This window comes from Dromiciops gliroides, chromosome 4 (assembly GCF_019393635.1).
Source record: "Dromiciops gliroides isolate mDroGli1 chromosome 4, mDroGli1.pri, whole genome shotgun sequence".
NCBI lineage: Eukaryota > Metazoa > Chordata > Mammalia > Microbiotheria > Microbiotheriidae > Dromiciops > Dromiciops gliroides.
In genome coordinates, this window is record NC_057864.1 from 382,548,217 (window position 1) to 382,561,107 (window position 12,891).

Sequence of the window (12,891 nt, forward strand, 5' to 3'; positions counted from 1 at the left end):
ACAGCTCTGTCAGGCTATAAGTTGTAGAAAAGGCTATATTAGTAGATGAAATTTCCTGATTTGGGAGTTCCCTATATCAATAAAATTGCAGATTCAGTCTTTATATCAGTAATAACTTATGTATCCAATTATGTAGCAAGGTATCACAATGGATCTGGCGCTGGCCTGCCATCAGGAAAACCTTAGTTCAAATGTGGCCTCAGATACTCACCAGCTGTGGGACCCTGGGCAAATCACTCTCTGCCTCAGTTTCCTCAACTGTAAAATGGGAGACGATAATAGCATCTATCTCCCATGGTTATTGAGAGGCTCAAACGAAATAATATTTGTAAAGTGCTTGGCACAAAAAAGTGCTCTATAAATGCTATTAGGTATAAGGGACGTTCTCCAAATAAATCATCCTTGGGAAGCTCTGTACTAATTCCAGCAGTGCTACTGCTGCTCCAAACACATTCTTGGTTCCTCTGCTGGAATTGCTTTCAGGACTAATTCTAAGCCACAAGAAGATTTCAGATTCACTACTCTTTGGTTGCATCTTGGTTTGCTTTGGCTTTTGTTAAACTCTTCTCCCTTAAAACAAAAGCAACCTTAACTATTTTGAATACCTATTTCTTTACTAAACTTGTTTTCATATGGCATTTGCATTTTTTCAAAGATGAAAACCATCCTCAATGGATAAATATTGTGAACTATGCAACAAGCTTTGAATGCAATAGAACAATAGAATTTTTGAAATAATGTCTTAGAAAAGCGAAAGAAGTTTAAATAACTGTTGTACAGAGGATGCTAGAGAACAGACAAGAGAGTAATAAGGACCATAAAGTGGTTACACAGGCCAATTTATTTTATTTTATTTTTGTTTGTTTTTGTTTTTTTTTGTAGTGAGGCAGTTGGGGTTAAGTGACTTGCCCAGGGTCACACAGCTAGTAAGTATTAAGTGTCTGAGGCCGGATTTGAACTCAGGTACTCCTGACTCCAGGGCCGGTGCTCTATCCACTGAGCCACCCAGCCACCCCAACACAGGCCAATTTAAATAAGGAAGCTTGTATAAGCTTAAAGCTATTTCAATCTGTGACTTTTTCTAGTAACCCCATGGATCTGAGAACAAAAGCAAAGAAAACAGATAGTACAAGTGATCCAAGATTAACAATTGATATGACTGGCATAGTCAAGTAAGAGGGAATTTATGGTCTTAGCATAGTAAGGGCTGCTTTGGAATGGCTAACCAAGGAATTCAATTTGGGCATCAGGTACAGAAATTCATTCATTTAAAAAACATTTATCAAACATCTACTGTTTCAGGAGGTTGGTGCTTTTGCTTAGACAGATAAAAAGTTTTGATAAGATTTGGTCTCTGAGCTTACAGCCCAGTGGGAGGCATAGTACATACATGCATAATGATGCAAAATTATGCATAAGTACTGTACAGAGTCAAAGAAAGGAAAGATTATTACTGACCAAGTCTTCAGGGAATCTTTCATGTTGGAGTTAGCAGTAGGACTGATACCGAGTACACTTCCAACTGCTAACAATGTGGGATGGTACAAGTCCAGGGTAGGGATCAGTGTGAAGAAAAGTGTGGAAGTAAAAAAGGATAGATTCAGGGAAATATAAGTAGACCAGCATACATAGAAAAGGGTAGTTTGGTATGAGAAAAGGCTGGAAAGGTTGGGAGGAGGGCAATTGTGGACATACATAGAGTATGTTGCCATACCCAGCCCATGAGAGAAGAGGAAAGAAGTGTCAATGGAATGCTCTATGTCCATGCTCCATGAATGGTACTAGATTGTAAAGGTCCTTGAATAATGCACTAAGGAGTCCTGGTTTTGTTCTTTAGGACATAGCAAACCATCAAAGGATTCTGAGCAGAGGAGTGACATTAATGCCAATGGACAATTTATCTGCCAGTCATAGGAGGAATAGAGTGGATCAGAACACAGACTAAGTAAAGAGAGATCTCCTAGGGAAGTGGCAGAGGAGGAGATTTGGTGGATGTGGATAAGGCAGACAGGTAAATTGCTTAATCAGAAAGAGCTTCAAAAATTTGCAAGTTGGGGCAGCTAGGTGGCACAGTGGATAGAGCACCGGCCCTGGAGTCAAGAGTACCTGAGTTCAAATCTGGCCTCAGACACTTAACACTTACTAGCTGTGTGACCCTGGGCAAGTCACTTAACCCCAATTGCCTCACTTAAAAAAAAATTTTGCAAGTCAAAGTATCATGGGAAGAAGAGGCCCAGGTATGGCTTTGTCAATTAGTGTCTGAAACAGGGCCGGGAGGAAGTCGGGGAATGTGAGTAGGACCTCATGAAGACTTTTGAAATAGTCGACTGACCACCAGAGTCTCTGATTTTATACCAGAAGTAATATTGGACTAAGGAAAAGTATCTAGTATCTCAAATCTACTAAGTCTCTTCATTTTCACTAATTCACTTAATCCAGTCTTCTCCCCTTCTAGCCTGTTTTTTTCACAGGGCCTGCTGATAAATCCTCTATATCCATATATTTGGTGATGTTACCCCTCTGCTCGGAACCTCTTAGGGTCTCCTTATTGACCAGAGAATTGCCTCAGCTTGTCATCAGACAATGTTTTATTGTAATGTCAGAGGGCACCTGGCTCAGGTTACCTTTTAGCATTTATTGAATTTCCCTAGCCCTTGTTATTTAATAAAATGAAGGCTTTGGATTAGGTAGCTTCCAAGGTTCGTCTAAGCTCTAAATCTATGATCCTGTGATCTCCAACACAGACCCCAGGGAAATATCCCTACTAGATAGCACCTCACAGGTAAATAATTAAGCTCAAGTCAAGGAAGAGTTTTAAGTAGTGATGATTCTGCACTGCTTTCTCTGGCCTCTCTCACAATAAGATTTGTCCCTTCAGGGTTTTTCAGTCTAGACTATTATTCCCTGCCAAGAGTACTAGTCTTGGGGCAGCTAGGTGGCACAGTGGATAAAGCACCGGCCCTGGAGTCAGGAGGACCTGAGTTCAAATCCGGTCTCAGACACTTAACACTTACTAGCTGTGTGACCTTGGGCAAGTCATTAACCCCAATTGCCTCACTTAAAAAAAAAGAGTACTAGTCTTTATTGATGTGTACTTACCCTTGTGATGTACCAGGTCTTTTTGTGTGTCTGTCTCCAAATAGCCTGGTGGGCTGCTCTGCAAGTATTGCTCTTTTCTGATGTGGGTCAGCTCCGTAATAGTGCATGATGTTGCTCTCAGTTGCAGACCTATATGCTCCACAACTTCAGACCCATTGACTTTTGCAGTTCTCCACAAAAGGTCTGAATGTTAACAGAAATTAGTTAGGGGATTGCCTCTTGATGCAACCAGGACTTTAGATCATGGGCCTATTGTGACTTGACCCAAAGGTTATATTCATCTGATTGTCAGTTTTAGTTTTTACTTACACATCTCCTGTACCTGGTGAGGAACATATTCACCAGTATTATATGCTTCTGAGAATGAAGACTAAGAAGAGGTCATTTCATTTGAAAATGAAAGTCATTAGGGATGTTTTGCCCATGGAAATATGACTTAGGGGCAACATGATACCTTAAGAATTTGAAGGTCTGCAGTGTGGAAAGGGGATTGGATTTGTTTTGCTAGCCTCTGGAGAATAGAACTAGAATCAACTGAAGGAAGATGAAAAGCTATAGAGTAATTAGAGCTGGTCAAAAGTGGAATGGATTGTCTTGGGAGGTAAAGGTTTTCTCCTTAATTGAGGTCACTAAGCAACCTTTGAATGACCACTTGTCTGGCACTTGGTGAAGAAAATTCCTTTTTTCTTAATGGATTTAATCTTTTCAATGAACAATCTTGTATTTTCTCTTCCTCTCACATCCCCCCACCCCCCACCACCATTAAGAAAAAAAGGAAAAGCAAAAACCCCTTTTTTAAAGAAACATGGTATTGGCCATGTTTTTTGTTTTGTTTTGTTTTGTTTTTTAGTGAGGCAATTGGGGTTAAGTGACTTGCCCAGGGTCACACAGCTAGTAAGTGTTAAGTGTCTGAGGCCGGATTTGAACCCAGGTACTCCTGACTACAGGGTCGATGCTCTATCCACTGCGCCACCTAGCTCCCCCTGGCCACGTTTAAGAAATATTTCATTTTATATCTTGACTCCATCTTCTTTCTGTCAGAAAGTGAGTAGCACTTGATAATTCTTGGTCTCTTGAAGAATTTATTTTGCAGGTACCAGTTGGACTAGGTGGCTACCAAAACCCCTTACAACAGAAATTATTCAATTCTATTGCAAGGAACAATTGAAACTAAGTAATACACACTGCTAGTTTAATATCCAATATCTGGGCTAACTGATAAAATCAGATACCTTGCTTTTTCCACTATTCCACAGCTGGATTGTAGGAGAGTACAGAAACAGGTGTATTTGGGGAGTAGTATCTCAATCAACCAATCAATAAACATTTATTTAGCACCTACTATGTGCTGGAGATACAAAAAGAAGCGAAAGACCATCCTTGCTCTGCAGGAACTTATATCTAGTGAGGGAGAGAACATACAAATATACATAAAAAATCAGGATATACAGGATAAATAGAAAGGGAAGTCACTAGAATTAAAAGGGTTTGGAGACAGCTTCCTATAGACTGTGGGATTTTAGTTGGGCCTTAAAGGAAGCCAGGGAGGTCAGTAGCTGGAATGGAGGAGAGAGAACATTCCAGGTATGGGAAACAGCCAGAGAGAACTTCCATAGCCAAGAGATGGAGTGTTTTGTTTTTGGAACAGCCAGGAGGCCAGTATCACTGTTTTGAAGAGTTGTTGGGGAATAAGGTGTAAGACTGGAAAAGTAGGAGGGGACGAGGTTATGAAGGGCTGGGTATGTCAAACAGAGCAATTTGCATTTGCTCCTCTACGAGCTAGAGAGCTATTGGGATTTATTGAGTTAGGGGGTAATATGATCTGACTTGTGTCTTAGGAAAATGACTTTAGTGACTAAATGGAGGATGAATTGGAGTAGAGAGAAACTTGAAGCAGGCAGACTCACCAGCAGGCTACTACAAATACAATTATGTATCTGAAGTTCTTTGTTTTTGTTTTTGTTTTTCCATTGGAGCATTTTATTTGTATGTAGATTTTACACCCTTAGAAAAAGAATCCTAGGATTTTTCCTCCTGTGTATTTTTATCTTGCTTCCTCATGGTCCATGATGCCAGTTGAGATTGTAAGCACAATGAACCCAAACTGACAGGATGGTAGCAGATTATTCTGCCACTTCTACAGATCTTTCAATTGACCATCAAATCTGGGGCTTTTTCCTGCTCTGTGATCATCGATGATCTCAAATTTGCCAATGTAACTGTGCTTCATCATCACAGTTAAGAACCTGACAATTACTTTAGAGCATGGCCTAATGAAAACCTGGCATTTTCTTCATTTTTTTCTGCATTGTTGATGCTTTTGAGATCATCTACCAGGACATTCATGCCATGGTGGTGGCACTGCAAGATGGTGGAAAGAGCACCTGAAGTTCTTTATAAACCTCTATAGAGCTATATAAATATCAGCTGTTCTTACTATTAGTATGGAGGAAAAACTGAAAAGTGTGAAAATAAAAGAGGTTAAAGATGACTCAAGTCTGAATCTAGATTATGTATAATGGAAGCTAACCAAAATGGTGAACCACTTTGAGTTCATGCTCTATGGAACTGGTGACGTTTAGAAAAAGAGGGGTAAAGAGGTTTTGGGGGAATATGATAGCTGCATTTGAGTATTAAAGGGTTGTCATGTGGCAGTGTGTTAGAACAGATTGACCTGTTTGATTTGAGAAGGCAAAATTAGGAGCAATGTGTAGTGTTGCAAAGAGTAGATGTAAAGAAAAACTTTCTAATTACCAGGGCTTTGCAAAAATAGGCTGCCTCAGAATATAGTGGGTTTTTTCTCACTTGAAGCTTGAAAAGCTTCAAAAAAGTTTCTTTTTTTTTTTTTTTTGCTTGAAAGCAATGGCTAGATGAACACTTGTTGGGCATACTGTAAATGGGATTCTTAGTTAGGTATAGGTTGGACTACATGGATTCAAAAGTCCCTTCAATCTCTTTGATCCAGTGGCCATAAGTTTAAATGCTTTAGGAGCTAGGAGGTTAGTGGAGCCTCTGATAATAGTGGTAAACTGGAAAGGAGAAAGGTTTAAGTGTAAACATGATAAACTATTTTTAGAACGTTTACTTTTAGGTGATAGTGTAATATCCAAAAGTGAATATTTTGCAGATAGTGAGAATTCAACACTTTGAAGAGGTTAAGGTTCTGTAAATGTAGAATTGTGACTTATTTTCTAGGTAACTCATGACCCAGAACTGGAAACTCTTTAATTCATTTTTTATTAATTTTAAATGCAAATGTAAAATGAGAAGAAAAAACATTGCCTTCTATACAGCAGTGTATGGAGGATTCAATATAAAACCAAAAATTTCCATTTCAGACTGTTTACTTTTTTCTTGAAAAACTATGTAACAATTACTATATATTGTTTTCAAAGCTACCCAGCCTTTCTGTGCTTCCTTCTAAGTTTTATTTTCTCCAGTGCACTTAGAATGGGAAACTCTTGAGTTTACATGGATTGGGTTCGGTCTTGGGCACATTTCATAAATTCTTCTCTTTGGTTCGTATCCCAAGTTAAGGTCTTCTCTGGGATCATCAGAATATAGCTCATGTCTAGGTCTCAACAGAAAAGATAAAAATGTCTTTAATCTCCCACACAATTATGCAAGTTAACAATATATCAAACCCTCTTATTTGAGCCTCTACCTTCCACCAAATCTTCCAAATTAAGACTAAGGCTCCCCCAAACAGGGAAAGCAGTCTGAGCCAAGGGAAAACAAATTCCTTTTTCCTTGTACCCAAGGTACAAACAAGACAAGTCTCCTTCCCTCTTCTATGAATATCACCAGCCCAGGGACTTATACAGTTTTATACAGTTTTTCTTCTCCTCCTCCTCCTCCTCCTCCTCCTCCTCCTCTTCCTCCTCCTCCTCCTCTTCCTCCTCCTTCTTCTCTCATAGCAATTTTCTATGATGAGGGTTTTTTTTTCTGTTTCTTATTCATATTTTAGCCTCTTTCATGCCTTTGAAAGTTGAGTTCTGCTCCTGGGGTACAGTGTGAACTGTACCAAGCTTCTTTTGTTGGGGGCCAGGAGACCACTCACTGGTTTTCTGCCCTGAGGCCTCGGGCACTTTCAGCTTGCTCACTGCACTGGAGTGGCCCAGCTTATTGGGCATGTTGAGTAGCAGATACCCCAGCTGGCAGATTGCCTTTTGCATTGGGGCTGGGAGCCTCACAACTGGCCTGTTGTGACATTGGCTTGCTCAGCTAGGACCAAGGGTCCTCACCTGCTGATATGTGCTATGCATAAGAGCCTGTTGCTGGCATGCCCAGATACCCTCTGTATTGAACTATGCTCCCCTTTTACCCAGGTGAGACAGACCTTTCCTGAAGACCTTTTAGGTTACCTTAAGCTGGAAGATTGTTTCACTCAGTCTTTTTATAGGTTTTGCAGCTCCAGCATCAATTAAGAGGCTTATTATAACTTTGTTTTCAAGGGAAATTTGGGAGACCTCAGGAAACCTCCTGGCTTTACTCCTTTTTTAAAAAAACAAAACAAAACAAAACAAAACAAAACAAAACAAGGAGAACTAGAAGACAGTAATATGGGAAGGAATATTGTAAGTGTTCCAAGATCAGCAGATAAGTCCAAAAGGATAGAAACTGAGAGATTCTGGAAAATTATCTGAGAGATTTAACCTAAAGAAAGTAGTTGGTGACCATAGGCATAGCAGTTTCTGTGGGGGTACTGAGGATATTTCAGGTTGCCAGAAGTCAATTAGGGAGTTGGTAAAAAGAAATTGGAAATAGGAGGAGTAAATGTCATATTTGTATAAAATTCCCCTTTTTAGGTGGACATTTTATTTGCTGAAAGGGGCAGAAAAAGTCTTTAGTTAATAATAGGAAGCACACTGGTGGGAGCTTGAGATCAACTATAATAGGGAGTTGTTGCTGTTGCTGTTGCTTGTCCTTTGTGCTCAGAAGACTAAAATGACATCGTGATGTTGGGGTCAGTGTACAACATGTCCAGCTTGGAAGGCTCTACCATGGGTTGGGCACAAATAGTTCATATGACCATTTGGGAGGGAAATAGAGAGTATATGTTCCCTACACCAACATTACCCCCTGAGTGTTCTACAACTCTGGTTGTGAGTTGTAGCTGCTTGGCCATTCATGACTATCTCCCTTCCATCTTCTTCCAGAAAAATCTCAACATGGGTACAGGTTGGGGTGAGTGAGCCCAGAAGGAGGGTGTAGGTGCCATGTCAGATATCATGTCTTCTGTACATACTACATTTGAATAACTGAATGGAAAAAAATAGTAGCTTGCTTCAGTAAAATTACTTAATAATTATTACTTAATAATTAATAATTATTGTTTTTTCCATATGAAGCAAATTTTTTACACAGTAGCTTAAAAGAATAATCTATTAGTGAAGCACTGTGTTCTTTATTTTATTTTATGTGTGTGTATATGGAAATATAAATTTTCCTCAATATCTTCTTTAAAACAATTTTTATGATTTTTTTTTTAAGTTTTGAGTTCCTCTCCAGCCCCTCCCCTTCCCACTCCTTGAGATGGTAAGTAATCAGATATAGGTTACACATGTGCAATTATGTAAAATATTTCCATATTAAACATTTTGTATAAGAAGATTCAAACAAAAGAAAAAGGAAGAAAGTGAAAAATAGCATGCGTCAGTCTATATTCAAACAATATGACTTCTTTCTTGGAGGCATTTAGGATGCTTCATCATTAGCCCTTTGAGATTGTCTTGGCTCACTACATTGCTGAGAATAGCTAAGTCATTCACAGTTCTTCATCGAACAATATTGTTGTTACTGTGTATACCTTTCTCCTGCTTCTGCTCACTTTCTGTTGCATCAGTTTATGTAAGTCTTGCCAGGTTTTTCTGAAATCACTGCTTGTTCTTTTTATATGAGATGTTTATTTTAATTAAGGGTTTGCGTCTTGTCCCACTCAACATGGCCCAGAGGGTGGGGTTTGGGACCAAGATCTATTGGGGGAAGAATTCAATTGCTTTACATATCATGCAGGAGATTTATGAAGGTCTGTGAAAAGTATCAGGAAAACAGCAGTCAAAGATTTCAAATACATTCAGTCAGTGAGCCAGTGTTCTGAGAGGTAAGAGGAGGCCATGTGAGAAGGGTTTGTGCTAAATTTAGAAGGCTAACAAGGATATAAGTAGACTATGGCAAATGTAAGGTCTAAAATTCTAGCTGTGATGTCTAAAATCTAATGAGTGGTTGCCTTAAATTAGAAGCTTTAGCAAGAGTTGAGCCTTTTAAGTATTTATTAAAGTGTATTAGAAGTTAGTGAAGAGAGCGAGAGAGGAAAACAGATTCCTTATAGCATGGAAAATCCTAGCTTAGATCTATTTAGTCTAGCCAGAGAGAAAAGCCTTCCTTTCCTAGCAGCCCACATGAAGTCCCCCACCATGCCAAAGCCCAGAACCGAAAAGACCTCGCTCTCTGCAGCTTTTCCCAGAAGCCCCCTGTCAAACCAGAAGCAGGGCTGTCCACACGCACAGCTCCAAGCTAATTGGCTGGTAGCACTGACTGACATGACACAACTTCCTGACGCTGATCTGACCTTTGAAACCCCAGAAAGTTCACTTCTGGATGCTAAGTTACATGCTTTCTTTTCAGGCCAGAGCTCACAATGTCCCTCCCAGCAGGGGGTGTCATTCCAATTCTTACACATCAAAAGATGGGGGAGTTGAGGGCAGGTAGGTGGCACGGTGGATAAAGCACCAGCCCTGGATTCAGGAGAACTAACCTCAGATACTTGACACTTACTAGCTGTGTGACCCTGGACAAGCCACTTAACCCTCATTGCCATGCCCCCCCCCCCGAAAAAAAGATGGGGAAGTCTAGAGTCAAGCAGCCTTAGGTACTATAGTTTACTCCTTTACTTTCATAAACTAGTATCTTTTTGAACTGAGGGCTGGGTGCTAGCTATACTTCATCATCCCATTTAACTCCAAATGGTGGGAAGACTAATAGATGAAACTCTATCAAGTTGATTAAGAAAGTTTGAAGAAAAAAATCCAAGTAGTTTAAGCATGGTAGAGCCTGGGAAATACTTCCAGTAATAAGGGGGTAACATCTGGCTAAGAAAATATGAATATTGTGACTTAAGCCATCACTTCTATAAACAACTGGTAATAGGAAGATTGTTTTATAGTATCACCTTAAGAGAGTTATTTCCTAAGTGTTTTTGTCTATGTGTGTATACACATGTAGGTATGTGTATATATATACATTCAAATAAATAAATATATATATATACATATACAGATGTATGTATGTCATTGTAAATGGACTCATCATTGGAGTCAGAAAACTTAGGTTTAAGTCCTGAATTTGACACTATCTATATAGTTTTGAGCCCCCTTTGGACCTCTGCAAAATAGCAGATGAAGTTAGATGTCTCTTCTTACTCTGTGATTTTAAATTCTTTAACTATTAGTAAATTAGTAGGCTGTATTTGTATTGAGACATTCCCCCTGATGATTTGTTTGGGCATCTGTTCTAATTGTCCAAGAGTTTATTACATAGTGGGCACTTCATATATGTTTATTGACTGATGAATTAGGAATCTGTAGCTTATCAGCAGGTTAAGTGGTACAGTGGATAAGGCTGGGCCTGGAGTCAGAAAGACTTGATTTCAAATCCTATCTCAGACATTTACTAGCTATGTGACTCTGGACGAATCACAACCCTGTTTGCCTCAGTTACCTTATCCATACAATGAGCTGGAGAAGGAAATGGCAAACCACACATCAGTATCTTTGCCAAGAAAACCCCAAATGAGATCACAAAGGGTCAGACTTGACTGAGATGACTGAACAACAACAATAAGACTATCAAAAATGTAAATAAAAAATTCTACCACCCTCAACAATTCACCTTGCAACTAAAAGAAGGAAGCAAAATGATAGTTTATTGCTTTGATAGGCTCAATAAACAGTTTTCAGTGCAAGAGCATATATTTACAAATAGATTTATGGAATATACCAATATATATTTTTTAATTAAAAAAATTATTTTGCAGGGCAATAAGGGTTAAGTGACTTGCCCAGGGTCACACAGCTAGTAAGTGTCAAGTGTCTGAAGCCAGATTTAAACTCAGGTCCTCCTGAATCCTGGGCCAGTGCTTTATCCACTGTGCCACCCAGCTGCCCCTGAAAGAATATACCAATAAACCCATTATGTGTATATTTGCCTCTTAAATAGCCTGCAGTGAAACATTCACATTTTTGAGATTCTTATCTTTTCTTACTTAGTGTGGGAGGTTTCCTGCTATGCTTCTTTCTGTGCTATGCATCTTTAGTTAAAGCCAGTTTAAAAGTAGAGAACAATGTTTTCAATAAGGTGAAAATATGAAATGTTTAAGTTGAATTGAAATTCATGTGATTTAGATAGGAAAAGTAACGCTAAGAAAACGGTTGCTTGAAGCAGGGTTTTTTTGGGGGGGCAGATTTTGGAATTTTAAAATTTTGAGTAAAACATTTTGTGAATTTGATATCTACACTGTTTCTAAGTTTTTCTTTATGTTTCCCCTTGCCTTTTTGTGGCAACATAGACTAAATAATAACAGGTGCTTCTGTTATCTGTGTTTTACTATCACATTTGCCATCATTTTCAACAACAAAGTTTTTTCAGGTTCAATTTTAATTTTTAATTTTTTGCCTAATATTTTCCTAAATTGTCTAGAAATAGAAAGTATTTAAATAGTTATGCAACTGACAATTAAAGAAGAAATCAGTCAACTTGTCGTTTAAACTATATTAGTAGGGGCAGCTTGGTGGCGCAGTGGATAAAGCACCGGCCCTGGATTTAGGAGTACCTGAGTTAAAATTCGGCCTCAGACACTTGACACTTACTAGTTGTGTGACCCTGAGCAAGTCACTTCACCCCCATTACCCCAGAAAAAAAATTAAATAAAAATAAATAAACTATATTAGTAGCTCAAATTTAGATAGCATACTAAGATTTTTCAATGAACTTACAAACAGGTCTCATTTGGTACTCACAACAACCTTATGAGGTAGCTGCTCTTATTATGCCCATTTTAGAGATGAGTAAACTAGGCTCATAAAGGTTAAGTGACTTGCTCACAGACCTAGTTAGTTTTCTGAGACAAGATATGAACTTGATCTTCATAACTCTGAGCCCAACACACTCTCCATTGTGCTTACCTTGGGGTTCTTCAGTGCCTTGCCACTAAACAACCAATGTGACTTTCCTCTCAATGAGTGACTGAGTTGATCTGTTTGTTCACTGTTAACTATATTTCCTATTCATCAAAGAATGATACAATTTTAAAAAACAACAACAACACAAAACCTCAGGACTGCTTCACAATGAATGTTTATGTTTTTGTCATTCAATTTTCCTCAGAAATAAAAATGCTGAAATACTTTGGGAATTTTACTTTTTAGAATTTTTTTTAACCATTTGATTCTCTGTTATACATAGTAACAGCAATATTGTAACAAAAGTCAACTGTGAAAGACAGCTACTCTGATCAATACAATTATCCACATTTCCAAAGGACTAATGATTTAAAAAAAAAAGATTTTTAAAAAGCTATCCACCTTGAAGCATTTTTTTCCTTTCTTCATTTTTCTTACTCCTCCCCCCACCCCCAACATGGCCAGTGTGAAAGTGGTTTGCATGAGTTCAGATATATAATGTGTATTGTATTTCTTGTCTTCTCAAAGGATGGAAGAGAGGGTAGAGGAAGAGAATTTGGAACTGAAAATATGAATTAAAATAAAAAAAAAACTATTTGGTACTCTATCTCAA

The 12,891-nt window shown here is 38.6% G+C and overlaps 1 pseudogene; it reads right to left on the reverse strand.

The window, feature by feature from the left end:
- Positions 1-5,104: 5,104 nt before the first annotated feature.
- On the reverse strand, positions 5,105-5,445 carry LOC122754233 (annotated as a pseudogene).
- Positions 5,446-12,891: the final 7,446 nt, after the last annotated feature.